The 27,130-nt window shown below is 39.4% G+C and overlaps 1 protein-coding gene across 1 annotated transcript in view; it reads right to left on the bottom strand.

The window, feature by feature from the left end:
• GRIN2B (glutamate ionotropic receptor NMDA type subunit 2B) overlaps positions 1-27,130 on the bottom strand; it is a gene marked incomplete at both ends in the record, with an annotated part of 295,037 nt that overhangs the window by 67,023 nt on the left and 200,884 nt on the right. The gene's annotated exons all lie outside the window — the stretch shown is intronic.

The raw sequence follows: 27,130 nt of genomic DNA on the forward strand, positions 1-27,130 counted from the left end.
CCATGGGATCACCCCTTTCACCTGTCATCGCAAACCTCTACATGGAACACTTTGAAACCCTCGCTCTAGAAAAATCCAACCACAAACCCAAACTCTGGCTCAGATACGTAGATGACACCTTCGTAATCTGGCCACACGGCAAAGAAAAACTGGATGACTTCCTCACACACCTCAATAGCCTACACCCCAAAATACAATTCACCATGGAAACAGAAGCTAACAATCAACTTCCCTTCCTTGATGTCTTAGTCTACAAGAAATCCAACGGCTCCCTAGGACACACTATCTACCATAAAAAAACACACACAAACCGCTATCTGAACGCACTCTCACACCACCAACCAGCACAGATCAACTCCGTAGCCAAGACACTCATCTCCAGAACAAAACACCTAGCTGACGAACAACACCAAAAAACCGAACTACACACTCTCACTAATGTACTAACAGCCAATGGATTCCAAAGAAACACGATTACCAACTTAATCCGAAGAGAGACACCCACAAAAACCCAAGACAGAGAACAAGAAAATGGCAAAGCCCTCCTCCCATACTTAAAAGGGACCACAGGCAGAATCAGCAAGGTCCTCCAAAAACACAACATCAAAACAGCATTCTACACAGACAGAAAAATATCCACCATCCTAAGAAACCCCAAGGACATAATTGGCTTAGAAAACCAAGGAGTATACGAAATCCCATGCACCACCTGCCCCACCACATACATCGGACAGACCAACAGAAGAATAAGTGCACGCATTGAAGAGCACAAAAACTCACTCAGAAAAGGAGAACAAACTTCATCCCTGGTCCAACACTTTGAAGCCACGGGACATGAAATTGATTTTAAAAAAACCAAAACTATCGCCAAAATTGAACATTTTAACAACAGAATAATCAGAGAAGCCATTGAGATAGAAAAACGCCCCCACAGCATAAACAAACGAGATGATACCTCTCGCCTACCAACCATTTGGAAACCCACCTTGATTGACAGACGAGTCCCAACCACCAAGAATGATAGACCCAAAGTCATGATAACACCACATGACATCACCACCACACAACCATTCAAAAAGCAAATCCGAACCCACAATGATAACGAGGCACAACCACAAAACAGAAATCTAACTACAGCTGCAACATCAGCCACTTTAAACCCCTCCAAACCACACAATAAGCAAACTGACACCCACTATAAAAACATGGCACCACCACAAACACGAAGCCGAACAAAAGCAGCACAACTCACCAGCTCAGGTCTAAGGCTGGCAGCTGAGACCAGCCCATCCACTCAAAACACACCCCCACCCAATCAGAACACACCCACCATTCAAAACACACTCCCACTCAATCAGAACACACTTACTCCCCCACCCAATCAGAGCACACCTCCACCCACAGAACACACCCCCTCTGGCAGTTTAAAAAAGAGGAACAAACAGCCACATGCTTCTCCCAGAAGAAGGAAGCTGAAGCCACCAGCCTGATGATGACGGATGGGATTCCGTCGAAACGTCACACCTTTAGTTCTACGCGGGGAAAAACCCGAATAACCAAAGATCCATATATATTATATATATATATATGTGTGTGTGTGTGTGTGTGTGTGTGTGTGTTAAATGTTTGTTAAGCATTCAGGATACACTTGCTTGGTCCCAGACATGGGACAAATCTTATTTCCTGTTTCAGCCTAGCCCAAGGCCATCTACAGGCAGTACCCACAGAAGTGGCAGCTCATATTTGTGTAAATTTTTTGGCTTGCTAACAAACAATAAAGGGAGACCGATATGATCATTTCAAACTTATTTGTTCTCATCAGTCAGCCATACCCTTCTGAGGTTCGAATCTCAGAAGGGTATGGCTGACTGATGAGAACAAATAAGTTTGAAATGATCATATCGGTCTCCCTTTATTCTTTGTTAGCAAGCCAAAAAAATTACACACACACACACACACACACACACACACACACAGATATATATATATATATATATATATATATATATATATATATATATATATATATATATATATATATATATATAGGGACGCGGTGGCTCAGTGGGTTAGGACGCTGAGCTTGTCGATCAGAAGGTTGGCAGTTTGGCGGGTCGAATCCCGAGTGCCACGTAGCAGAGTGAGCGCCTGTTATTTATTTATTTATTTAATTTATATACCGCCCTTCTCTCAAGAGACTCAGGGCGGTTAACAGGGCAATACGTAAAAGACAGATACAAAAGTATCTGCCAACCTAGCAGTTCTAAAGCACGTCAAAATGCAAGTAGAAAAATAGGGACCACTACGGTGGGAAGGTAACAGCGTTCCGTGCGCCTTTGGCGTCTAGTCATGCCGGCCACATGACCACGGAGACGTCCTCGGACAAGCGCTGGCTCTTCGGCTTTGAAACGGAGATGAGCACCGGTCCCTAGAGTCGGAAATGACTAGCACACACGTGCGGGGGAACCTTTACCTTTATATATATATATATATATATACCTCTACATATATATATGTAGAGGTATATATATATATATATATACCTCTACATATATATATGTAGAGGATATATATATATATATATATATATATATATATATATATATATATATATATATATATATATATATATATATATATATATATATATATATATATATATATATATATATATACCTCTACAAGCTAAAATTTTCCACCACAATAACCAGAGGTATGAATCATACAATGTAAGAAAGCCATCAAGTCCCTTTAAACAATTCTAAGTGAAGGTATGTCTACCACCTCCCAAGGCAATCTGTTCCATTTTTTTAACAGCTCTTACCATAAGGATTTTTTTCCTGAACTTCAACTGTAGCCTATTTCCTTGTAATTTAAACCTACTGTTTCTTTCCATATTTTCATGAACAACTCTACACAATTCTGCTATGTGTTCTACATGATAACCCTTTAAAAAGTTGAAATCTCCCTATAATGTTCTTTAACTCTAGCTAAAATATGACCAATGCCTCAAGCTTTCCTCATGGGTCTTTCCTTCCACATACTGTATCAGTTTGCTCCAGTTTGGAAAAGTCTTTTCTGAAATGAGGTGCCCAGAACTAGACATAATATTCTTGGTGTGGCCTGACTAATATCGAAAAGAGATAACAATAACTTCTCTTGATCTCAGCACTCTTCTTTTACTGTTGCAACCTAGGATTGTGTTTGCCTATTTTGCAGATGCACATATTCAGCTTGTATTTACCAAGACATCCAAATCTTGTTCACGTGTATTGTTGCAATGTATGGTTCCCCACTATTCTATATTTATGTTCTTTTTTTCTTATATAAATATAGGATTTGGCAGTTGTCCCTGTGGAAATTCATTTTGCTGCTTTCTGCACAGTGCTGTCAGGATCTTCCTAATTCTTCATACTTTCCTTAATGTATTTGCTATCCTACCCTAAGGTTATGTCTTCTGCGAATTGGTTAATCATATTTTATAACCAGTCATCTAAGTTGCTTATAAATATGTTGAACAGCACAGAGCCTAGAACAATATTTGACCTAACACGCTTAACTGAACATCCTTTCAGCTTGACTCATTGCCTACAATTGTTCAGCTCAGTATTTGTCTAATGATAGCATAAGTCCAACTCACATTTGGCCCTCTTCTGTACTAGGATCTTTGGAAGACCTTGTTGAAAGTTTTGTTCAAGTCAAAGCACAATGTCAACTATATTCTCATAGCCAAATCAACCAGGCTAGTCATTATATAAAAAAGAAGATCAGATTAATTTGGCATGATGTGTTATTCATAAACCTATGCTGACTCTTACCAAGTTATGCATTCTTTTCTAAATGCTGATTAACATTTGGTTCCTCTCCTGCCCACCTTTTGAAGATAGGAAGATTTGTCTTTCACCAGTTCTTGAACACTATACCAATCCTCCATGACTGTTGAGATCACATAAAAAGATATGAACAATTTTCCTGTATATCTCCTTGATAATTAAATCCATTTCATTTCCTGCTTATGTCCTTTTTAACTCTTACCTTAGTTAAAAACTTCTGCATCCAAAACTGTTTCCTAAACTCTTTTTTAGTGTTTATAATTATATTTTCTATTTCATATTAATGAGAAATTCCAACTGCCCTGTGTTCCATTTAACCTGTGGTCTTCTGTATATGTGAATCCACTTAGTACTTCTTCACGTCTGTTGATATTGTCACTCCTGAAATCTAGCGTCTATGTATAATTATGCTCCAATTTCCATTTTTGCAGTACTTTGAATTCCAAGTTTATGTGGTCATTTCTTCCTCAAGATTCCCATTGCTTTTATGTCTTCAACTACCCAGTCAACCAACCAATAAATTAACCCAACTCTTCTATACTGAGTAGGATCAAGTCTAGGACAGGTTTTCTACATGCTATTAAAGCTATATATCAACAACAAACTGCACAAATTATAGTTAATGGGGGATTAACAGAGACTTTTAAAATTGAAAAAGGTACAAGACAGGGTTGCCCCCTATCACCATTATTGTTTGTTTTAACATTAGAGATTTTACTAATTAAAATTCGAGAGTCCTCTTTGATAAGGGGAATTAAAATAAAACAGAATGATTATAGATTGAGAGCTTTTGCTGATGACTTGGTTGTGACAATATCCCAACCGTTACAGTTGGTTATAGACTTGATGGAAATTATAACTCAGTATGGTAAGGTTTCTGGGTTTAAGGTGAATAGTAATAAGACTAAGATATTATCCAAGAATTTATCTATGAGTGAAAGGGATATGTTATCTGAATTAACAGGTTTTGAAATAGTGAAGAAGGTTAAATATCTAGGAGTATATATTGCAGCCTCAAATGTAAAATTGTATAAGAATAATTATGAAACACTATGGTTGAAGGTACAAAGGGACTTAAATAATTGGAAAAAATTACAATTATCATTACTGGGAAGAATTGCCGTTGTTAAAATGAATGTTCTACCAAAGTTTCTCTTTCTGTTTCAAATGATACCTATATTGAAAAAGGATGCCAACCTTGATCAATGGCAGAAGGGTATTAACGAATTTATCTGGGCGGGGAAAAAACCAAGAGTTAAATTCAAGATTTTACAAGATGCCAGGGAAAGAGGGGGACTCAAGGCGCCGAACTTGAAATTGTACTATGATGCGGTTGCCTTGACCTGGGTTAGTGATTGGCTTAATCTAACTAACAAGAGAATGCTTCATCTTGAGGGATGGGATTTGGTATATGGATGGCATGCATACTTGCTTTATGATAAGAAGGTAGACAGGGCTTTTAAATCTCATATTCTTAGAAGTGCTTTATTGCGTGTCTGGAAAAAGTATTATTATAAGTTAAATTATAAAATACCGATTTGGGGAATTCCTGGACACGCGATAGAGGGCGTATCTATGGGAGTGAGTATGGATATGGTTTCTTATAAGGAACTACTTAGATTGCAAGGGAATGATTGGCAACTTAAACCAGTAGAGGAGTTAAGACAAGAAAACATAAGTTACTCTTGGTTTCAATATACCCAATTGAAAGCTAGGTGGAAGTCAGATCAAAAGGTTGGCATCACAACTACAGATCAAAATTTAGTAAAGCAAATTAGAGATTCAAATTGTGCACATATAAAGAGGATATGTAATGCTTTAATTGAATTGGATTCAGAAACGGAACTGGTTAAAGATTGCATGATAAAGTGGGCACAAAATATTCAGGAACCAATTTCATTGGACACCTGGGAGATAATTTGGGTCAGAAATGTTAAATTTACCCAGGCTCAAAATTTAAGAGAAAATTTTTATAAAATGTTTTATAGATGGCATCTGGATCCCAAGAAGCTGTCCAACATGTATCCTAATCTACAGTCTAAATGTTGGAGGTGTGGTAGTTTAGAAGCTACTTATTTTCACATGTGGTGGACTTGTAGAAATATAAAAGCTTTTTGGATTAAAATTTGGTGGAACATTCAAAAGATTTTTAAGAGAAAGATAAAGTTTTCCCCGCAATTGTTTTTATTGGGCATTGTTGTAGATTGTGATGTTAAAGAAACTAACTTGATGTTGAACATGATAACGGCAGCACGGTTACTGGTGGGACAATATTGGAAGAAGGATAGTTTGCCCACTGTAGAAGAATGGGTGTTTAAAGTTTCGAATCTTGCAGAAATGTCTAAGATTTCTGCTTATCTGAAGGGTCATTCACAGGAAAGATATATTTCAGTTTGGAGGAGATGGATAAATTATATTCAAAACAAATATGGGACTAAAAAGTATCATTTAGCTTATGAGTAGATTTTAGTGGGATATTGTTATTGGTACGTTGTTTGTAGTTAGGTTAAAAGAGAGTTAAAGCGCATTATGAATTTGGTTAATTGTATATTATGCATAATTTTTATTTAGAATATGATTATTGTAACTATAATCCTGTATTTAGCTCTGGGAAGTGGGGGGGGAAGTGGGGGGGGTTTGGGGTGGGAGGGATTTGGGGATATATTGTAAAATTTTGTTTTTGTAAAACTCTTTAATAAAAAAAAAGTCTAGGACAGCCAATCCTTTTCTCTCTTCTATAACCTCTTGATCTCGACTAATCCCACACATTCTCTTATTCTTATTTCTTAAACTTGAATACTGCAAAATCTTTCTGAATTCCCATTGCTTAGTTCAATATAAAATATATTAAAAACATTCATTGGGAGCATGGGAGGAGAATATTATAATAAATATTGTAAGTAATGCATGGAAACCATGCATTACTTACCTATTTATTTAATTTACATTGATACCTAACTCACAAATAGAAACCTTGGATGATTTACATATGACTAGAAAACATAAAAAAGTAGGTAAACCAATAACAAAACACTTGATATAGGAAAGATGTGATTAAACCACAGGATATTCCAATTCAATGTCATGTCAAGGCAGGTTCATCAAACTCTCTAGCCCAAAGTCTGGGAAGAAACCAAGTTTTCAGATCCTTATAGATGGTCCACAGGGTTAAAGCCATCCAAGTTTCTGGAGGTAGGCTGTTCCAAAGAGCAGATGCTTTGACAGAAGATGCATATCTGCTAGGTTTCATAAGATGTTATTATTTTATGGAAAGAACTTGAAGCATGCTCACCTGCCAGTTCTTGTAGGTCTAGCAAAAACAATCAGAGAAAGACAGTCCTCAAAACCTAGCCTGAAGAGTGTTATAGGTATTAGGTAAAAATTGTACATATAGGTAATAATCAACAACTTGAATAGCATCTCGAGGCTTACTAGAAACTGGAACAGTTCATGAGCATACTGTGATATGCCCATAACTACTCATGCCACCATGTTCTGAACTAATTTTGGACATTTCATAAGTAGCCACATCTATACTATATTGAAGCAGTCCGAGTGGCAAGTAATCACAGCAGGACTGATTGTAAGCAGAACATTCTGATTCAAGAATGGGTGCAATTAACATACAAAATGGATTTGAGCAAAAGCCCTCTTGGCCACAACTGTCCCCTATTCTTCCAACAGAAGCCAAGAGTCCAAGTAAACCCACAAATTACACACAGTTCTGTCTACAGAAGTGCAATCCTATTCAGAATCAAACATAGAGAGTCTCCAGAAGCAGAGGATTCTGAAACCTACCACCAGTTAATCTTCCATGGGTTAAGTTGAAGCCTGTTCTTCCCCACTGAGATACCCACAACCTCCAGATGTTTTATGACACCACTTGGTCAAACTGGAGTTATGATGTATAGCTGAATATTATAGGTATTTTCAGGATAATTGACCCTGTGCCAGTGGATTATCTCCTCAGTAATTTCATATTAAATAAGAGTGGTAAGAGAGTAGAATTCTGAGGGATGCCAAAAAGCAAGCATATTAGGTTAAATCTATCTTCCCTGCCAACACCAATTGGAAATTCCCAAAGAAAGGAAAATCCCAAAAGAACAAACACCATCCTTGTCACTCCTAGCCCTCTAAGTTCAGATATAATGATTGATGGTAATGAAACTGACTGAAACATCCAGAAAGCTTATTAAAGATGCACTATTCCTATCTTGTCCTGCCAAAAATCATCTAGAAGTTCAAGTTTTATCAATCAGTTGATTGTTATAAGCATTTGAACATGTTTGAATTCTGTGAAATGTAATGTTCTGGAAATGGAGGTATTTATCAATCCTGATGTGCCCCCTAAATCCTTATCTGTACTACAATGGATTTAATGATGAATTGGAGCCAAGTCTAGTCTTTTAACATGCTCCAGCAGACTGGATGACATTCTTGTGTTCTACAGCCTTCATCTCCAAATCATCCATTTTCCAGTGCAAGAGACTAATACCTTTGCATTTTCCAGATATAGAAAGACATGCTGCCATTAAATTAATAAACTAAATAATAAAACTATACCATATCTTTCCCTCTTTTAAAAAAGTACAAGGCATCTCAGAAAATGTTAATACATTATGAACTTTCCCTGCTAGAAAGATATATTGCAGACAAACAGAGAGAAAGCATGCTGCTTTTTTCCCCATCAAAAAAAGTATAAAATGGTAGCAATAGGTGCTTTGAGGGAAGCCAGAAGCCAGACTGGAAAACTAAATTAGAACCACAGACATAAGGTTTCTATCAGATAATAGGTTAAGGGGAAAACTTGGTTCGACCAGAATCAAAGTGGTATTTTATCAAGACAGGATTATCAGCCTATTTGCTACTTTAGTGAATAGTTTGAAAGGTGGATGCCCCACGTATGCTCTCTTTATTCACTCCCCTAAGCAACGTGCGCATTAGGGCTCATGGGACACAAACCAAACATTTTGTGTAAGGCAATCCTGGAACTGAGTTTGAAAGAGTCAGAGATTTAACTTGCTAACAAGAACCCAATGTTGCAGTGCTTAAGGGCTTTCTGGATTGTATTGGCCTTTATAAAGTATGAAAAAAGTATCGCACAAACACGATAAGCTTATCAAGGAGCTCCTTTTAAGAAAGCCAATGCCAGGTTAAATGTGTTTATATGCTTCTGTAATCCACAGAGACTCACAGTGATTTACAAACCTCCCAGATAAGAGGATTAAAAACAATACATCAGAAGAAATAAGCCAAAACAATGAATTTGAAATTGTTTGGAAATAAACTTTACGCTAAAGGAATAAGCGAACATCAACACATGTTATATCAGAGGGCTTCCTTCTTGACAAATATCAAATAACTTTTGAGAATAGCTAGCTCCTAATGATTTTACACAATGTGAATAGGGAAGGAGCGAGTCTAATTTCTGCTGTTGCAAAGAAGGGAGGTTATACAACTGAGGAAGCTTGATGCCAGGACTTCTGCATGTGACTTTCTGTTAAAGAAGGCTCAAGAAACCCAGTCTTCCCAATCTTATTGGAGAGATAGAAGCCAATGGGAGTAGGCAGATACCCATATCCCAAGCCATGGATGGTTTTATGCATTAAAAAAACAGCACTTTAACTTGCTTTTTTGTTATCTGTATTGCCAAGGTGTAGGCATGGGTCTAATGAAAAATACAAGCACCATTGGCATTTTATTCAGACCACAAAAGAATGTAAAAGCACTAAAATCTGGCTTTTGCTTTTATAAAAAGATGAAGTCCACTGAGCTATAAAATGTGATGTGTGTAATAACAATACAAAAAGATTAGTTTGTTTATAATTACCATATATAAAACAACCAATCTTTAAAAGTTCAGAATCTGCATTACACAAGATTCTGCATACAATATATGTCCATGGATGGCACTTTTTGGCAAATTATATATATATAAAATTATTTAAAAAATGCAAGTCCCAGGTATATTCATAATAGAAAAAGTACTAAAATGTTGATCTCCGAGACTAAAAACTAAGCTTTCATCAGCAGCTACTGACATTGTCAAAGTATAAGCCAGGATCTGGGGACGCTTGTCCTTATAGTCTTTGGGAAGCTAAAGATTTGGACAATGAGTGTATCATAGGTCTGTCTATCCCCTACCCACCTACAATTGAATAGTCAGGTGCTGACATCAAACGACCGCATGCTGCAAGACAAACGTTCTAGGTGGGTGGGGCAGGCGGGGAGAGGCAGAGCAGTAAAATTCAAACAGATGTTGGTTAGCACAACAAAAACAGGATTGATGCAGCCAATTGTAGGTGGGCGGGGATGGACAGACCTATGATACGCTTATTGTCCAAAACTTTTGCTTCCCAAAGACTATAAGGACGAGCGTCCCCAGATCCTGGCTTATACTTTGACAACAATTTCTGGGTTCTTCTGAAATCATTTATGGTCACAAGAACCATAAAATATTGACCCAAAAGATTGGATGACTGAGTCCTTCGGGAAAGGGCGGTATATAAATCTAAATAATAAATAAATAAATGTTGAAAAGTGATGTTAAAGAAATACAAGAGTCAATGTAGCATAGTGATTTTGGAATAGATCCAAAGAGACCCAGATCCAACTCCACCTTTAATTATGGTAATTCACTGAGTAACTTTGGGCCCGGCATTCTCTCTTCACCCAACTAATCTCAAATAGTGCTGCTGTGGGAAAAATTGCAGAACTGCAGTGCCTGCTGCCTTATGCTCTTGGAAGAAAGGTGGAATAAAATCAAATAAATACATTTTCACTTTTATTTACTTAAAATCCATATTTAGAAATGTAATTAAGAAAATAATAAGAACATAATAACAGCCCTGCTGAATCAAGCCAAGGCAAATCTTAATCCAGGATTCTGTTTCTCATAATAATCAACTACTATAGATTTTCAGGGGAGCATGACAGCAGAAGACAGAAACATAATCTTCTTCCACCACGGTTCCACTACAATTGGGGTTTTTCCCCCTGAAATTCTATCCCCAACACAATGAGAACATTGAGGATTCAACATCAGTAGTCCTTCTTAGATTGGTTTTTCATGAATCTATTTAAGCACCCAACATCAGTGACCATTAACATGTCTTGTGGTAGTCAATTCTACATGTTAAGTATGTCCTGTGTTTTTATGATTGCAAGATGCCAAAGGAGAATACAAATAATAAATAACCACATAATTAAATGTATCCACTCCATCGCTCTATAGAAGATGCATTTCCTGTGTGCTTCATCTTAGCTTGGGACACCTGGAGGGGAACAATACTTATGTGTAAATGCTGTTTGTTGATTTTAGTTCGGCATTCAACAGAATCATTCCTCAGCATGTGATGAACAAACTGGGCTATTAGGTTTTAATACTCCTTTATATAATTGGATACTTGGTTTCCTTATTGATAGGCCCCAGTTTGTGTGAGTTGGAAAGAAAGCTTCCAACTCCATCTCCTTGAGTAAGGGTTCTCCACAGGGCTGTGTCCGAAGCCCACTACTATTTATCTTGATGACCCATGATTGCTGTGCCAAATCTGCTATGAATCATATTGTGAAGTATGCAGATGACACAGCAGTGGTGGGTCTTATCTGGGATGACAATGAAGATGTTTGTAGGGAAGAGATGAAGGCTCTGGTGGACTGGTGCAATAAAAGTAACCTGGTTCTAAATGTTGATAAAACAAAGGAGATCATTGTAGATTTTAGAAAGAGCCAGCATAAACATACTCCATTCAGTATCAAGGATGCAGCTGTAGAGGTGGTCAAAAGTATTAAGTATCTGGGGGTGCAGATAACTAACAATCTGAATTGGTCTCTCCACACCTCATCCTTAGTGCAGCATGCAAACCAGCATCTGCATTTCATGCATCGGATGAGGAGAGCACATCTTTCTCCTTCTGTCCTGGCCACTTTTTATGGAGGCACGATTGAGAGCATTTTAAGAAACTGAATCACTGTCTGGTTTGGTGGCAGCAGTGCCTCAGATAGAAAGTCCATACAAAGAGTGGTAAGGACAGCCAAGAAGATCACAGGAAGCTCGCTTTGCAGACTGCCAGCTGTGGTGATGGTGGTGGGATGAGAGGGGATGGTTCTGTGCAAGCAGCAGGCACATGCGCCTGCTGCTCCCACATGTAGAGCTGTGCACATGAGCGTACTCACCCAGGGATTGGGGACCCCTGATTTAGCACAATCTTGGCAGTTTACTATAAAACCAAATTAAAAATCAAAACACTACAACAGTTAAAATATAAAGCCAGAAAAACTAATATTAATATAGTTCACAATTAAACAAGAGTTAAAAACCTACTGAAAAATATATGCTTTAAAGCCTGCTACAGATATAAGACCTTCAGCTTTGCAGGAAATGCATTCCCATGACTTCTCATGACAACAGAGGCAACCTGCCAGTACCACTTGCAGCCACTGTAGGCAAACCTCTTTAGATGATCTCAAGTGTGGCGGTTCATATAAAAAGAGATGTCCAAACAGTTTAGAGCCTAAGCCATGTAGGACTTTAAATGTAATAGCCAGCACACTGTACTTGTATTAAAACAAACTGGCAACCAGTGCAATGCTTTAAGCATAGCTGTAATAGCCTCTTTTCATTTTTTTCAAGATCAGCCTGGTTGTTGAGTTTTATACCAATTCAAATTTAGAAAAGTAAAACAAGATGGCATTTGCATGGTGATATCACTGCATATGTGTCAACACTTTCACACTATCATGACTTGCTGTAAACATCACTATTGGGGTTATGATCTGTAACGATAAGCACCAGTGTTTTGCCTGGATTCAGTTTCAGTGTATTATTCCTATTCAGCCTGTTACTGAATAAAATAGAGCTACAGGGAAGCCACACTAAAATGTTACAAAGATATAGATCTGGATGTTATCATGTATTGAGAATATCCAACTACAAATCTCCTGGGGATCTCTCCCTGTAGCCTCATACAAATGTTCAAAAGCATTGGAGACAGAAGAGTGACCTAGGGGACGACCTATAATAGCTCTTATTTCAAGGAGCAACTGTCTTTAAATGACAATATTTGAAAACTGTCTGAGAAGTACAAATAGAATGATTCCAGAATTGTGCTTCCTATTCCTAAATGAATTAGGTAATTCAATAGCATACCATTGCTGGCAGTACTGAATGACACGGAATGTCAAGAAGAACCAACAGACTCAAGCCCTTTATATTATTCTCCAAAAATAATCCATTAGACTAATCAAAGAAATTTCAACCATGTAACCCACACTAAAGTCAGAAATGGGTGAAGATAATTCTTCTAGGACCACCTGTGCTTAAGAAGCTACTACTCTTTATAGCACTTCACTCTTTCCCTTACCTCTAAATTGTCTAGCTTTAAAGGATACTAGTCTTATATAAACTAGGAGATTTATACCCTCTCTTAGAGAGGCATTTAGCAAGTCATCCCTAAAAAACCTCCAGCTGGAAGAAAGAAGCCAACTTGGGCAAGGATCCAGAGGACAACTGGAGGAGCATATTGCTTCAAGCACCCTGTATACATCCTTCAAGCAGCTTGCTTAGAAATTGAAACTGATCCAATTTAACTATGCAAGAAAAATTATTAGACACCCCCATGCTGTCTAATAACTGGATCTCTTCCAATCAGGATTCACACCCACACTCTGGTGGATTACAGTACCTTCATTGCAACCATTGTATGGGTCTTATTCCTTATGCATACAACCTTTGCTGCTTCCATTCCAGCATTTCAACCATGTAACATGGGACCATTTCCAAGGAGGAAGAAGGATTTTAGAAATAATCATCCAACCAGGACATTGAGAGATGCACTTACAAAATCTTCTCCAAACACTTACATTGTGTATAAGAATCCAGCTGTATCCTGTAACTTTTCAGACATATCCTAATACACTTAGGTCCAGTGAAGCAAAGTGTTTTCACTAATCGAGCATTAATAATAAGTGAAGTATCCATGATAGTGGATCTCCCTTATGCAAACAAAATATCAATTGATCACATGACTTGCATGACATTTTGGCCCTCTGATCAATAGGGATGCACCCATAGTTTGCTGCTATAGATCCCTGAGCAGCTCCAGATAAACTAACCTCAAAGTTGGCATTGAAATCCCTGGGCTCCATAAATCTAATGATTTCCAATACTACATTAGGATTCAGACAAAGATTCCATTAAGCAATAGTGAAGCATTGCACTAAATGGATTTTCCAGTCTTTCATTGGTCCTAAGGTTGTAGTACATATACTAAACATGAAATAGTTTTCTCTCACTATATTCTGATTATTAAGATATTATTCTAAGGGATCATAGCCACACCATGGCAGGCTCAGGAGTTCTGGGAGTTTAAGTCCACAAGTCATAAGGATCATTGTTCCCCACCCCTGCTTTAGACAAAACAGGTCAGCTTTTCCAACCTCAAACAAATCTTGAACCCATGTGGCATACAGAGGAGCAGATTCTGAATCATTCTGTCAGGTCTGAGAGCTGAGAAAACCACCCAGAAAGGGAATAGCTTTTAAACTTCTATTCTGACATAACAACCTGCTGGCTTATTACCTATCAAATTTTCTATCCCCCAACAGTTTTGTAACTGCACTCCAAATTCTATAGATACATTTTTCCCCATGTTGATTCATTTCAACTACCCATAAAAGAGACTTAAGTTTATCTCTTGAATTTGCACTGAAAAATTCCAGTATTTCAGAGGCTTAAACCCCTCGTCACTGCCCCTATTCTCACCCAGGAGCAGCATCAATTGCACACACAAAACACATTAGGCTTTCCAAGTTAACTGAATCATCTTAACCACATTTTGAAGAATTTATCCACCACTTTGAAGGGTGGAAGAAATATGGAGATGAAAGATTGAGAAGAGAACACTTTGTTCACACTTCTTTCCTTATGTCTTGATTGAAATTAAATGGGATCTCCTCCATTGTGACTGAAAAACCCATTAGTAAATCTGGTTTAAAGGATCACTCTTCACTTTCTGTTGTACCGATGATTTTTTAAAATGCATGCAAACATTTACATTTTCACGATCGTTCTTTTATGTAAAGCAATCTTTCCATAGCTCTTAGCATAACTTCATAAATTGAAGTTTATGAACTGCACAAAAGAATTGGGTATGTGTAGTTTAATGAAGAGAAGGGTGAGGGGTGACATGATAGCAGTGTTCCAATATCTCAGGGGCTGCCACAAAGAAGAGGGAGTCAAGCTATTCTCCAAATCACCTGAAAGCAGGACAAGAAGCAACGGATGGAAACTAGTCAAGGAGAGAAGCAACCTAGAACTAAGGACAAACTTCCTGACAGTTAGAACAATTAACCAGTGGAACAACCTGCCTCCAGAAGTGGTGAATGCTCCAACACTGGAAGTTTTTAAGAAGAGACTGGACAGCCATTTGTCTGAAATAGTATAGGGTTTCCTGCCTGAGCAGGGGGTTGGACTAGATGACCTCCAAGGTCCCTTCCAACTATTATATTATTATTATTATTATTATTATTATTATTATTATTATTATTATTATTATTATTATTATTATTATTATTATTATTATTATGTAGGCTAAAATGTCATCAAAGAGATTATGAAAGAGCTATCAAGAAGGCAGAAAAAAAGCAAAAAAATAAAGTCCCAGGAGAAAAATAAGTAATTAATAGTTAAAGACAACAAATCAGACAGGTAGGGTAAAAAGAGAAGTAAGTATATTGAAAACACTGAGAAGAAACTGAGTAACATAAAGTTACATTACAGGCTGAAATTGAAAAAAAGTTAAGAAAAAATGGGGGAGGGGAATAAGGAGTAGCAAGGCTACCTTCTCTCATTTGATGTTTCTTCAAAATGTAGCATTATAATGTCCTCACCCTATCAGTTGAGAGAAGTAGTAAGAAGTATAGTGAAAAATTTCTGCTGACATCAGCTGCAGGGAGGCTGTTATTTTTCCAAGGAAGATTGAGAGAAGATGGTGTTGCTTAATTGGTACAAATAGATGTAATGCATAGGAGTGACCATTAAACTTTTGGTCTAATACTTCATAGAAAAGAAAATTCTGTTCATAAAGCATCATGCATTTACCAAATTCCTTCCTTCCTTCCTTCCTTCCTTCCTTCCTTCCTTCCTTCCTTCCTTCCTTCCTTCCTTCCTTCCTTCCTTCCTTCCTTCCTTCCTTCCTTCCCCTCCTCACTCCTGTCTGTTCATATTCCAGAAAAAAAATAATCAGGCTGATAGATTTTAGTTGGAGAGAAAACATGATGCTAAATTTTTAGCATTATCCCAAATAAGCCACTTAACCTCTCTGTCACTCATTTTCCACATCTGTAAATTGGGAATAGCAATTCTCAGTGCATCAAGGCTAATTTAATCAGTGTTAATGCATCAAAATAGATGTCTTGGATGACAATATCCTAATCAACAGCCTCTTTGATTTGAGAAGATAACACTGTGCATTTAAAGCAGTTTTAAAAATGTAATAACCTCCCCACGTACTGCTGCTTTGTCCATTAAATGTGCGTTTGCATTATTATGCCAGTTAATATCCAAAATAGCAATAGCACTCTCTAAGTGGTTTATAACATCAGCATATTGCCCCAAACAATCTGGGTCCTTGGAAGGATGGAAGGCTCATTCAACTTTGAGCCCGTGGGCTGTGGGCAGAGTTTGCCTGCAACGCTGCATTCTAACCACTCCACAAAGAAGAGCTCCAAAATATACTAGGGTTAATTTGAGGAGAGGTTTTTCCCCTAATCATACCATTTTTAAGGTGTTCAACTCAGAAATCTATTTCATTCTGTTTCCACCTTATGAGTGGTTTAAAAAGCCATGAAAATTCATTTTGATACATATTTTCATATAAAATGTTTTCCAAATATGCAATTTTTTTCAGCAAGTAAAAGAAATTAATAACACAATATAAAAGAATTGTAGATTCACAGATTTTAAGTACCTGGAAGGTCAATAGGTTTCAGTCATGGATTCTGTGATTGTCTAACTCATTGTGAAGATAGTAATTTTTAGTTCTAAAATATAAATAATTATGCAGAATGAATATATAAAAGCAAGGTTTTTGAGCCTTTAAAACAGGGGTGTCAAACTCAATTTCACTGAGGGCCGCATCAGCATTGCGGTTGCCCTCAGGGGGCCGGGTGGGTATGGCCTGGGTGGGCGTGGCCTACTGGGTGGGCGTGGCTAAAGTGTGTATGGCCTACTGGGTGGGCATGGCCAGCTGTACATTGTTCACATCAAGGGTGCCTATGGGGGCCTGGGCAGGAGTGGGACAGATCTGAGGGTCTCTGGCAGGAGGAGGGTCTCTGGGCCAGGGCCAAGGCAGTGGGGGCCGTTCCCTCACTGTTTCCAGGATGGCTTCGCGGGCCACATGAAACCACTTTGTGGGCTGGATCTGGCCCCCGGGCCTTGTGTTTGACATGTCTGCTTTAAAAGCTATGGGAATCATAGAGCATAACTTTTCTTATATTATTAGAAGACATATGTTCCTGGGAAGAAAAATTCCCCAAGGTTGGCTTTCTATTCTTTCTTTCTATTCTTTCTTTCTTTCTTTCTTTCTTTCTTTCTTTCTTTCTTTCTTTCCTTCCTTCCTTCCTTCCTTCCTTCCTTCCTTCCTTCCTTCCTTCCTCACCTATCTCGCTAATAAGGCAACTCTGGGCAGCTTACAAACAGTAAAAAGATAAAAAAATAAGAACAATTAAAATATTTATAGTATGTATCATCAAAGCACAGATAACCTCCATGAAGATGATACAGTCTGCAAAAATATTCTACTATAGAAGCTAACTAGTTTAATTATTGAAATGTAATTGGCTTGTATAGCTATGCAGTTTCCATTTTAAAGAAAAATATAATTGGGGTACTATTTAAAATGTCAGTGTATTTAGCAGAGAGACAGGAAGCGATGATGTATTTTTCCCAAATGAAATACATTTTGATTTGATATGTTATGAGTGTATATCTGTCTGTATGTTTCGATGACATGACTCTTAAGGGACAAAATAGTATTCTTTGCAATTGAGCCTACCAATATAGTCTTAAAGAATAGTATTCAATCTGAATTCAAACCCACATTCTAGAGATAGCACTGCATATTTCACTGTATATTAGCCTAAAATACAACCAAGTTTATAGTGCGCTTCTGTTTCATATTTTTGCCTTGAACTTGAACCCTAAAGTGATTCTCACCAAGATACAGCATTTTCTATTATTATTACTATAGACATCATCTAACTTCTGTCACTCCACAGTATCATCAGAGCAATTTTTGTACACAATTCAACTCTTCCAAAGATAACAGATAAATAGAAGCAGTAATGTTCAGTCATCCACATGAATTGGTTCATACATACAAGGAGTATGTTTTGGCTAATTCAACACTAGAAAAACAGTATAAATTTCTTGTTTTCTATCATATTTTATTTTTCATTAGCAGATTTTAGTAGATGCGTACACTAAGTACTCCTATATAAAGAAGCAAGTTAAAGAACTTTGGGAGTAATATATATATGTACACACACACACATACACAGTCAGCATGCAACATTCTTGCAGACATAATGAGGATGAGATAAACGATAACTTTTGATTTAAATGCACATATTCATAAAATAAGCTCAGAAGGATGAAGAATCCCATATAAAGCACAGTATTTATTTCTATCTTAGGAGACTGACCGTTGACATCACATTAAACATTGCTTAAGACACTAGACATTTCCGTTATGCATTTGACAGCATGTGATTAAAACTCCTGGGTAATAACCTTGCAAAGCAGAGCCAAACTCATAGAAATACAGGGTGTTCTTATCATTGCTTCCCAAAAATGACTCCTTGCCAATAAAAGTCAATCAATTCAATTTTGCTAAATAATACCTACAGTGTCCCCACATTCAACAATTGCTGACTACATTTGTTCATATTACTTTACGTTCCCCAGGACCCAAAATAAAGGACAGTTAGAAACTTACACAGCTTGGCTGAATGTACTTGGGGTTTGCAACTATTAATGGAGGTGTGCCCATAGCTTACATTTTCAAATCAGTTTCTATGCTGATGTGATAAGAATAACAGAATAACTGAGTTATTCTGGGGACCTTGAAGATCTTTCAGTCCAAAGTCCTGCTCAAGCAAATAGCTGTCCAATCTCTTCTTAAAAACCTCCAGTGATAGAAGAAGACATAATGAGATAAGACAATTCTTTTCACTTGCTGCAATTAGCTGAAACTAATCTAAATGCTAAAATGTGCAGTTAGAATTTAGTGCACTATCAGTATAATGGTTGAATCAAACTTAATGTACAATAGATTTTTAGTAACTCCATTAACTTTCTATGGATCAAAACCTGGTCAATGAAATCCATATATTTCTAACAGGTATCATACTTACGATGCCCTTTGGTGTAGATTACATATGTATTGCATATTGCAGACTTTCACTTTCTAATGTCTGTTTTTCAAAAACAAGGGTACAAAAATAAGTAATTCAAAGTAGAATATTAATTAATCTAATATATCCCAAACGTAGCCTATTTTACACACTTCAAATTATTATACATGGGTAAAAAATGCTCAGTCTTTGCACACTCCCTCATAACTTCAAATTCTATAGATATCTCAACAAAACAAATCTAGCAAACCTCTTTATGGGATCTCTGTTGGCAAATTCCCTTGCTAATTTCATAAATACAGCAAAATCTAGAGAGATTTTTTTTGCCTTAGTACAAAGTAACTAAAAAATTAGTTAAAGAAATGAGAGTTTTACATATCAAAAGTAGGTTTGCATATAAAACAAATAACAAAGAAAAAAATAAGATGTAGGAAAGGCTCCAGAGCTAGCTAACAGGATATCTAAAAGAGCAATTTAGATAAATTAGACCATGATAATCCACTTTGACATGTACTTATAAGTCATCTGATTACTACTTATAGCTTACATTATGATTTTTTTTCTCCTTGTATTTGTTCTAACGATTAAGTTGCAATCATTGCAATATGTGATCGTTTCCAAAGAAAACTGTGAAAAACCTAAGTGCTTGGGCTACTGATGGGAAAAGGAGATGGAGAAGAAAGGAAGCTGGGAGGATTTGTCATTGGCCTGAATATATTAAAGATCTGAAGGATGCATTTGACATATTAATGTGAACAAAGCTAGTCCAATACTAGCTGAAGCTATCTGGCATATCTGAATTATTTTAGATAAAAATATATCCAATATGTGTATGGGCTCAGTAAAGGGACTCACAGTTCGTTTACAGCATTTTCTATTTCTATAACAACTCAGTTAGGTACATTTACCCATGATACCCACAGCAGCCTTTTATAGAATGATCAAAAATTAGCAACACCACTTAATGATCAAGAACAAAAGCAGGTTCTCTATTTTACCCACAGGAATCCAGAACACCTGTATTTTTGTCCAATTTTGTATGCAATCTGCTTGGTAGCAAAGAGCACAGAATATAAAGAAAATTTGCTGCATTGTTTGATGATTAAGTAATGCAAGTGGACACATAATTTTACTCATTTGAAGTTGCTGCATATAAACTCATTAATCCACAAGACTGCTGGGTTGCTATTTCATGTCTTCTTAAGAGGGCTCAGAGGCAGCTCTTTCTGGAAACATAGTCCACGTTCCTAACCTTTATAAGGGTAATTAAGAGGAACTTAAACATTCTACCAGCAGTGTATATTGAAACACTGAAAGTATTTTCTAGTTAAGGGAAGGGGAAAGACACCATAGAGAAACTGTAGATCTAACAATCATGTTAATTCCAGTAAAGAGACCTAAATCTGCAGCAAAATAATTTATTTATTTATTTATTTATTTTATTACATTTATATACCGCCCTTTCCCGAAGGACTCAGGGCGGTTTACAGGGTGATTAAAAAACAGAGTTACAAAAGTTAGAAACAGATTAAAAAAAATTATATTCATCCCTGCATAAGTAAAACCCCAGTTAAAATTAAGATTAAAACTAAAATTAAAATCCTCAGCCTGGGCCAGAGAGCTCGAAGAGCCAGGTCTTCAGGTCCCGGCGGAATGAACGGAGGTCGGGGGCAGTCCTCAGCTCCACCGGCAGCTGGTTCCAAAGGGCAGGCGCACCCACTGAGAAGGCCCTATCCCTGGGTGTCGTCCGCCGGCAATCTCTTACCGGTGGCACCCTGAGAAGACCCTCCCTGTGGGAGCGCACTGGACGAAGGGAGCTTGATGCCAGATAATGCATAATGCATAATGCATTCTCAAACAAATTGAAATGCAAGTTTTGAGCACTATAGAATATTTTTATGACCTCACTTAGATAAATTCATGGGGAGGGAAAAGAAGAAAGACAAGATGCTATCATAATTCTTTGACAGTTATTACAATCACCTTTGAATGCCCCACAGCTGCTCAAGATAATTTTCTAGAAAATTTAAATTACTAATGAAAATTAATGCATTGGGAATGAAAAGTTTTGTAACTAACAACAAGCACTTCAAATTTAATAAGGAAGAAGAGTGCACAAGAGCACTGATCTCCACCCAACCCAAGAAACTTGCTTCCTGTTTAAAATAACTGATGTGTTCACTGCTTAGGGCAGGGGTCGGCAACCTAAAAAAGAAAAAGAGCCACTGGGAACCGGTTCCATCACAAATTAAAAAAAGAGGGAGCCGCGTGCGTGTGTCCATGCACGCGCATGCGCAAAAAGGTTTTTTTGCGCATGCGCGGACGCACGCGGCTGCCATTTTTTTAAAAATGAGATGGAACCGGTTCCCGGTTGCCCGACGGCGACGGCCCGTCTGCAAAGCTGCCGCTTTTGGCAGCTTTGCAGACGGGCCGTGGCAGCTTCCTCAAAGAGCGGCGCCCCTGCCCATTCCGAGAGGTGCGCGCGCACCTCTCCGAACGACCGGAGTTGCGCGCGCACCTCCCCAAACCTTTGGGGAGGTGCGCGCGTACCTCCGTGCGAAGGGGCAGCGGTGCCGCTCTTTGAGGAAGCTGCCACGGCCCGTCTCAGCTTCCTCAAAAAGACAGGCGCCCCTGCCCATTCCGAGAGGTGCGCGCGCACCTCTCCGAACGACCGGAGTTGCGCGCGCACCTCCCCAAACCTTTGGGGAGGTGTGCGCGTACCTCCGTGCGAAGGGGCAGCGGCGCCGCTCTTTGAGGAAGCTGCCGAAAGCGGCAGCTTCCTCAAAGAGCGGCACCGCTGCCCCTTCGCGCGGAGGTATGCGCGCACCTCCCCAAAGGTTTGGGGAGGTGCGCGCGCAACTCCGGTCGTTCGGAGAGGTGCGCGCGCACCTCTCGGAATGGGCAGGGGCGCCGCTCTTTGAGGAAGCTGCCGCGGCCTGTCTGCTAAGCTGCCGCTTTCGGCAGCTTCAGAGACGGGCCGCGGCAGCTTCCTCAAAGAGCGGCACCGCTGCCCCTTCGCGCGGAGGTACGCGCGCACCTCCCCAAAGGTTTGGGGAGGTGCGCGCGCAACTCCGGTCGTTCTGAGAGGTGCGCGCGCACCTCTCGGAATTGGCAGGGGCGCCGCTCTTTGAGGAAGCTGCCGCGGCCCGTCTGCTAAGCTGCCGCTTTCGGCAGTTTCACAGACGGGCCGCGGCAGCTTCCTGAAAGAGCGGCACCGCTGCCCATTCGCGCGGAGGTACGCGCACACCTCTCCAAAGGTTTGGGGAGTTGCGCGCGCACCTCCGCCCATTCGGGGAGGTGCACGTGCACCTCTCCAAACGGGCGGTGCCACTCTCCATTTGGAGAGGTGCGCGCGCACCACTGCCCGTTGGAAGAGGTGCGCGCGCACCGGGCGGCTGGGAGCCGCAAGAGACGGCTCAAAGAGCCGCATGCGGCTCCGGAGCCGCAGGTTGCCGACCTGTGGCTTAGGGGCTTCTGTAGTGTTTTGTTCTAAACTATTGGGATTTTCTTTTTCCTATATACCACTATAATTCAGCCCTCTGGGTTTCCTAAAGGTCCTGCTGGCAGAAGATTGTGAACATTCTTGAAGCTAAGCTGAGGAAGACATAAACTCTCACACTTACCCTGCAAAATGTATTCTCTCCATAATCCATGTAACCTACCTTGTCACGCTCTTGTCCAAAAGCACACTTTCACAATGCGCTCTATTTTCTCCAGTATCAGAAAACTTTACAAAACACTTTGTAATTGTATTCATCTTTTAATAAAATCTATTAATTCCATTGCTATTTTATTCATCTACACTACCTCTTAAATCAGCTGCCATCAGCCTGAAATGTGTTGGGATAACAATTCAAAAAATTTGAACAGCATAACCTTTAGCTGTTTTGAATCAAATTTCAAGAATTGTAGTTGAACACGGCTGGAAAGTATTAAGCTGGGAAAGAAAACCTGATAACATCCTATTATTTTGTGATAGCAGTTTAATGTAAATTTCCATTAAATTCACCTGAACTTTTCAGTATCTTACACTACCTGACATAAATATATGCAATGGATGGGATGGCAGTGCAAAACAATCCAGTATAAGTTCAATTTCTGATTATTTATGCATAGTTAAATACCTACATTTTGAAGCCTATTTTTCCTTTTCCTTATTTAAAACACATCCAATATAAACTATTACCATTAGAAAAAAGTAAAGCAAATGTAGTTTACTAATAGTGAATAAATTGTGTTCAGGCAAGGAGAAAAATTGTACCAAACAAAAAGTATGAATGCTTCAATAACCTTTTTTTTAAAAAAAAATTGTTGAAAAAGTTAAAATACAAATTTCCAAAAAAAAAAAATCAACAACAAAAAATCCAAAAATGGACAGAACATTTAAAATGTGCATTAAAAAGACAAAAGACAAAAAAACATATACAAATATTATCCCCCCCATTGATTACTGATAAATATATTGGGACAATGTTAGTTTCTCCCCCTTTGCAAAGCAGGTCCATAATCTATAGCTTTCTACATCTATTTACAAGCAATGTAGCCTGTCATCTATCTATTATATGTAAAAACAAAATAGGTAACAGGTAAATCAACCGCATGTCATGGTTCCGACTTATGAGACAGATCAAAGAACATTCCAGCATTGTTCATTCTAAAAAGTCTATAATAATGAGAATGAAGCATGGGCACTCATGGATGGATGCCAGAATCTGAATTCTCCTCCCCTGAACACATCCTATTATACACAATTCCCTCCCTTAATTACATGTCATAAATCACATTCTCCAATTAGTTTAACATGCAAAGTTTCACTTCCTTTCTCGCTATTCCTTATCTTATCAAAACAACCAGGTCAGCGTTCTCCTCCCCAGCTTCATTGATTCAAAGCAAAACAGTTTAAAGGAAAAGGCTGCCTCTTATATTGTCAGAGCAAAAACATCCAATATTTGCAGCATTGACACAGCAAAGTTAAACTTAAAAGCCCTCTGTTAACAACCTGTCATTGTATTTAACTCATAGAAACTTTACAGCAACTTCTTATCTGCCACAAATCATCATTATCTTTGCTTGGTTCTTAATAATAAAACTTGCCCTTAAGATTTTTAGTGGAAGCTTTCCCAACAATATCTCATTTTCCAATATCCTAAACCCCTGCTGTAAATATCTCCACCACGTCCATTGTTGAAGCAGTCTCACTGTTTCTGGTTGTGTGTTCTGTACCTGAACGTACACACCCAAAGAAAACAATTCAGTTCAAAGACAAAAAGGATAAATATATTGTAACAAATAAACATTAAAATGATATTTCTCACAATGAAGGTGTGAAGAAAAAAAGGAAAAGTTCTATCAAAAATTTAAAAAGGAAAAAAATAAATCCAGACCAGAGCTTTTTAAGACTTCAATCCTGTAGTGAAATCCCATATATATCTGAACTCAGGCTGGTCAGTTGCATTACTCAGAAAGTTGCCTGTTAGCTTCCAAACTGAAAGCAAAAGAAGATCAGAGAGGGGTAAAATTGTAAAGCAAGCATGTCACACTTCCGGACCGTGGGCTAGATGCATCATACTGAAACCGCACCCACCCCATTGCTGGCAATGGGGGAAAAGTCATGACATGTCACACGACGTCACGTGATGTTGCAAGTTTGAAGGAAAGAAAGCTAACAGTAAAATTTGGCTGAGGGTTAGATTAAATAAGACTTCAAACAGTCACTTAACTTATTGATTGAATCAAAAAAGATTCAATCAAATTAAAAGATCAAATTAAAAAAAACTTTGCACAGTTAAAAGTCTATTGTGCTTTAAAAAACTGAACAGCTGAGAAGAAAGATGGAGACTGGGACTCTCCAACCACCCCTACCAGGAATTGCAACCTCTAGGAGAGACCACGGTCATCATCCAAGAATCGTCATTCCTAGCTGCTCCCATTTGATCTAGGGAGCCAGTTGCCAAGGAAACCACTTTGGTAGCAAAATCAGCTGTTTGTTGGCAGGAGAAGCAAATCCCTCCTTCACTGCTCAGCATGCCACCTTGGAGGGAAGTGTGCTTGCAAATACTTCTTTCTGGCAAATGGACATCAAATGGGCAAGCTGAATGAACCTTCCTGGTAAGAAAGCTTGGGGTACAGATACATTTAGATTGATATGAGAGAAATCTATAAGTCAGAAATAGGTGTTAGACATAGAAGAAATTCTAGAAATTCTAAGAATCTAGAAATTCTTAATGAACAAGCAACTCATATGAACGAAGGTTGTTCTATACCAGGGGTCGGCAACCTGAAACAGTGAAAGAGCCACTCGGAACCGGTTCCCTCACAAAAGAAAAAACTGGGAGCTGCAAAGAAGGATGTGCATGCGCGCGCATGCGCAAAACAAGAGGCTTGACAGAACAGTGGAGCCTAAGGGGAGACATGCAGCCGCCCTGCCCCCTCCGCTCTCATTCACTTGCCTTTGCTTGGAAAAGCTTCTCTCTCGCTCTCATTCACTCATGTTTTATTTGCAAAAGCTTCTCTCTCGCTCTCTCATTCCCTCACTTTTGCTCTAAAAAGCCTCTTTCACACTCTCACTCACACACACTGCTCAAAAATGTTTCTCTCTCGCTCTCATTCACTCACCAATTCAAAAGGCCAGCTGCGGCACCTCCATTGACTTCCATGGGGACGCTTGGCAATTAAAACCACTCCCGCTACTGCTGCTAACTTTTTCACTTGCTGCTTGGTTCTGATTTAACCCAAAGAAACAAATCCCCGTGCCACCCCCCCCATGGCAGCAGCGAGCCCCAAGGAGCAGGGCGGCCCAGTGCACTCGCCAAGATGCTGGAGTGTCTTTGGCGGCAGGAGTAGCAATGCCTGCCTGCCGGGTGGAAAAAAACAGAAAGGTTGGCGGTGACGGCAGCAGCGGCTGCTTTTCAGGCAGCTTAGTGCCCTTGCCGAGATATGGAGGTGCTCGAGGCCCGCGCTCCACTCCTCTCCACTGTTGGTGACTCTGAACAGCTGGCCCGAGCTGACTGGAGCCCATTGGCGGAGGTCGGGGCTGGTGGTACAGAGTCGTCAGCTGATCAGCGGCCCTTTATATGTATCCTCCTGGGCCCACAGGAGCTCTGGCGACTCCGTAAGGCCGGCCCTGAACTTCACAAGTGGAAATCAAGGGAGACTGCCAGGAACATGAAATCAGCATTTCTCAGCCCGCGCTGATCTCACGCTCCTTACAGTCTCCCTCTCTTTGTTTCAGTTTGCTTTCTGCATTTGGAACAAAGACACGAGATTCAGCATTTCTCCGCGCCCGCTGATCAGCGTGTGCGGAGAAACACCCGTTCCCTCTGCTGAGCCATCCCAGTTACTTCCCTGGAGCACCTCCATATCTTGCAAGGGCACACAGGGAATCCGTGTTTCTCCGTGCCCGCTGACCAGTGTGTGTGGAGAAACACCCATTCCCTCTGCTGACCCATCCCAGTTACTTCCCTGGAGCACCTCCATATCTCGCAAGGACACACAGGGAATCTGCATTTCTCTGCGCCCGCTGATCAGCGCATGCAGAGAAATGCCCATTCCCTCTGCTGAGCCGTCCCAGTTGCTTGTGTTGCAGAAGGCAACCATTTGGAACGAAGACAAGAGATTCGGCGTTTCTTAGCTCACGCTGATCTCACGCTCCTTACAGTCTCCCTCTCTCAAATCTTCATCCCAAATACAGAAAGCAAGCTGAAAATGCCGGACTGCCGCCTCTATACCAGGGGTCGGCAACCTGAAACAGTGAAAGAGCCACTCGGAACCGGTTCCCTCACAAAAGAAAAAACTGGGAGCTGCAAAGAAGGATGTGCATGCGCGCGCATGCGCAAAACAAGAGGCTTGACAGAACAGTGGAGCCTAAGGGGAGTCATGCAGCC

Source organism: Vipera berus (genome assembly GCF_964194415.1).
Source record: "Vipera berus genome assembly, chromosome: 6".
Lineage (NCBI taxonomy): Eukaryota > Metazoa > Chordata > Lepidosauria > Squamata > Viperidae > Vipera > Vipera berus.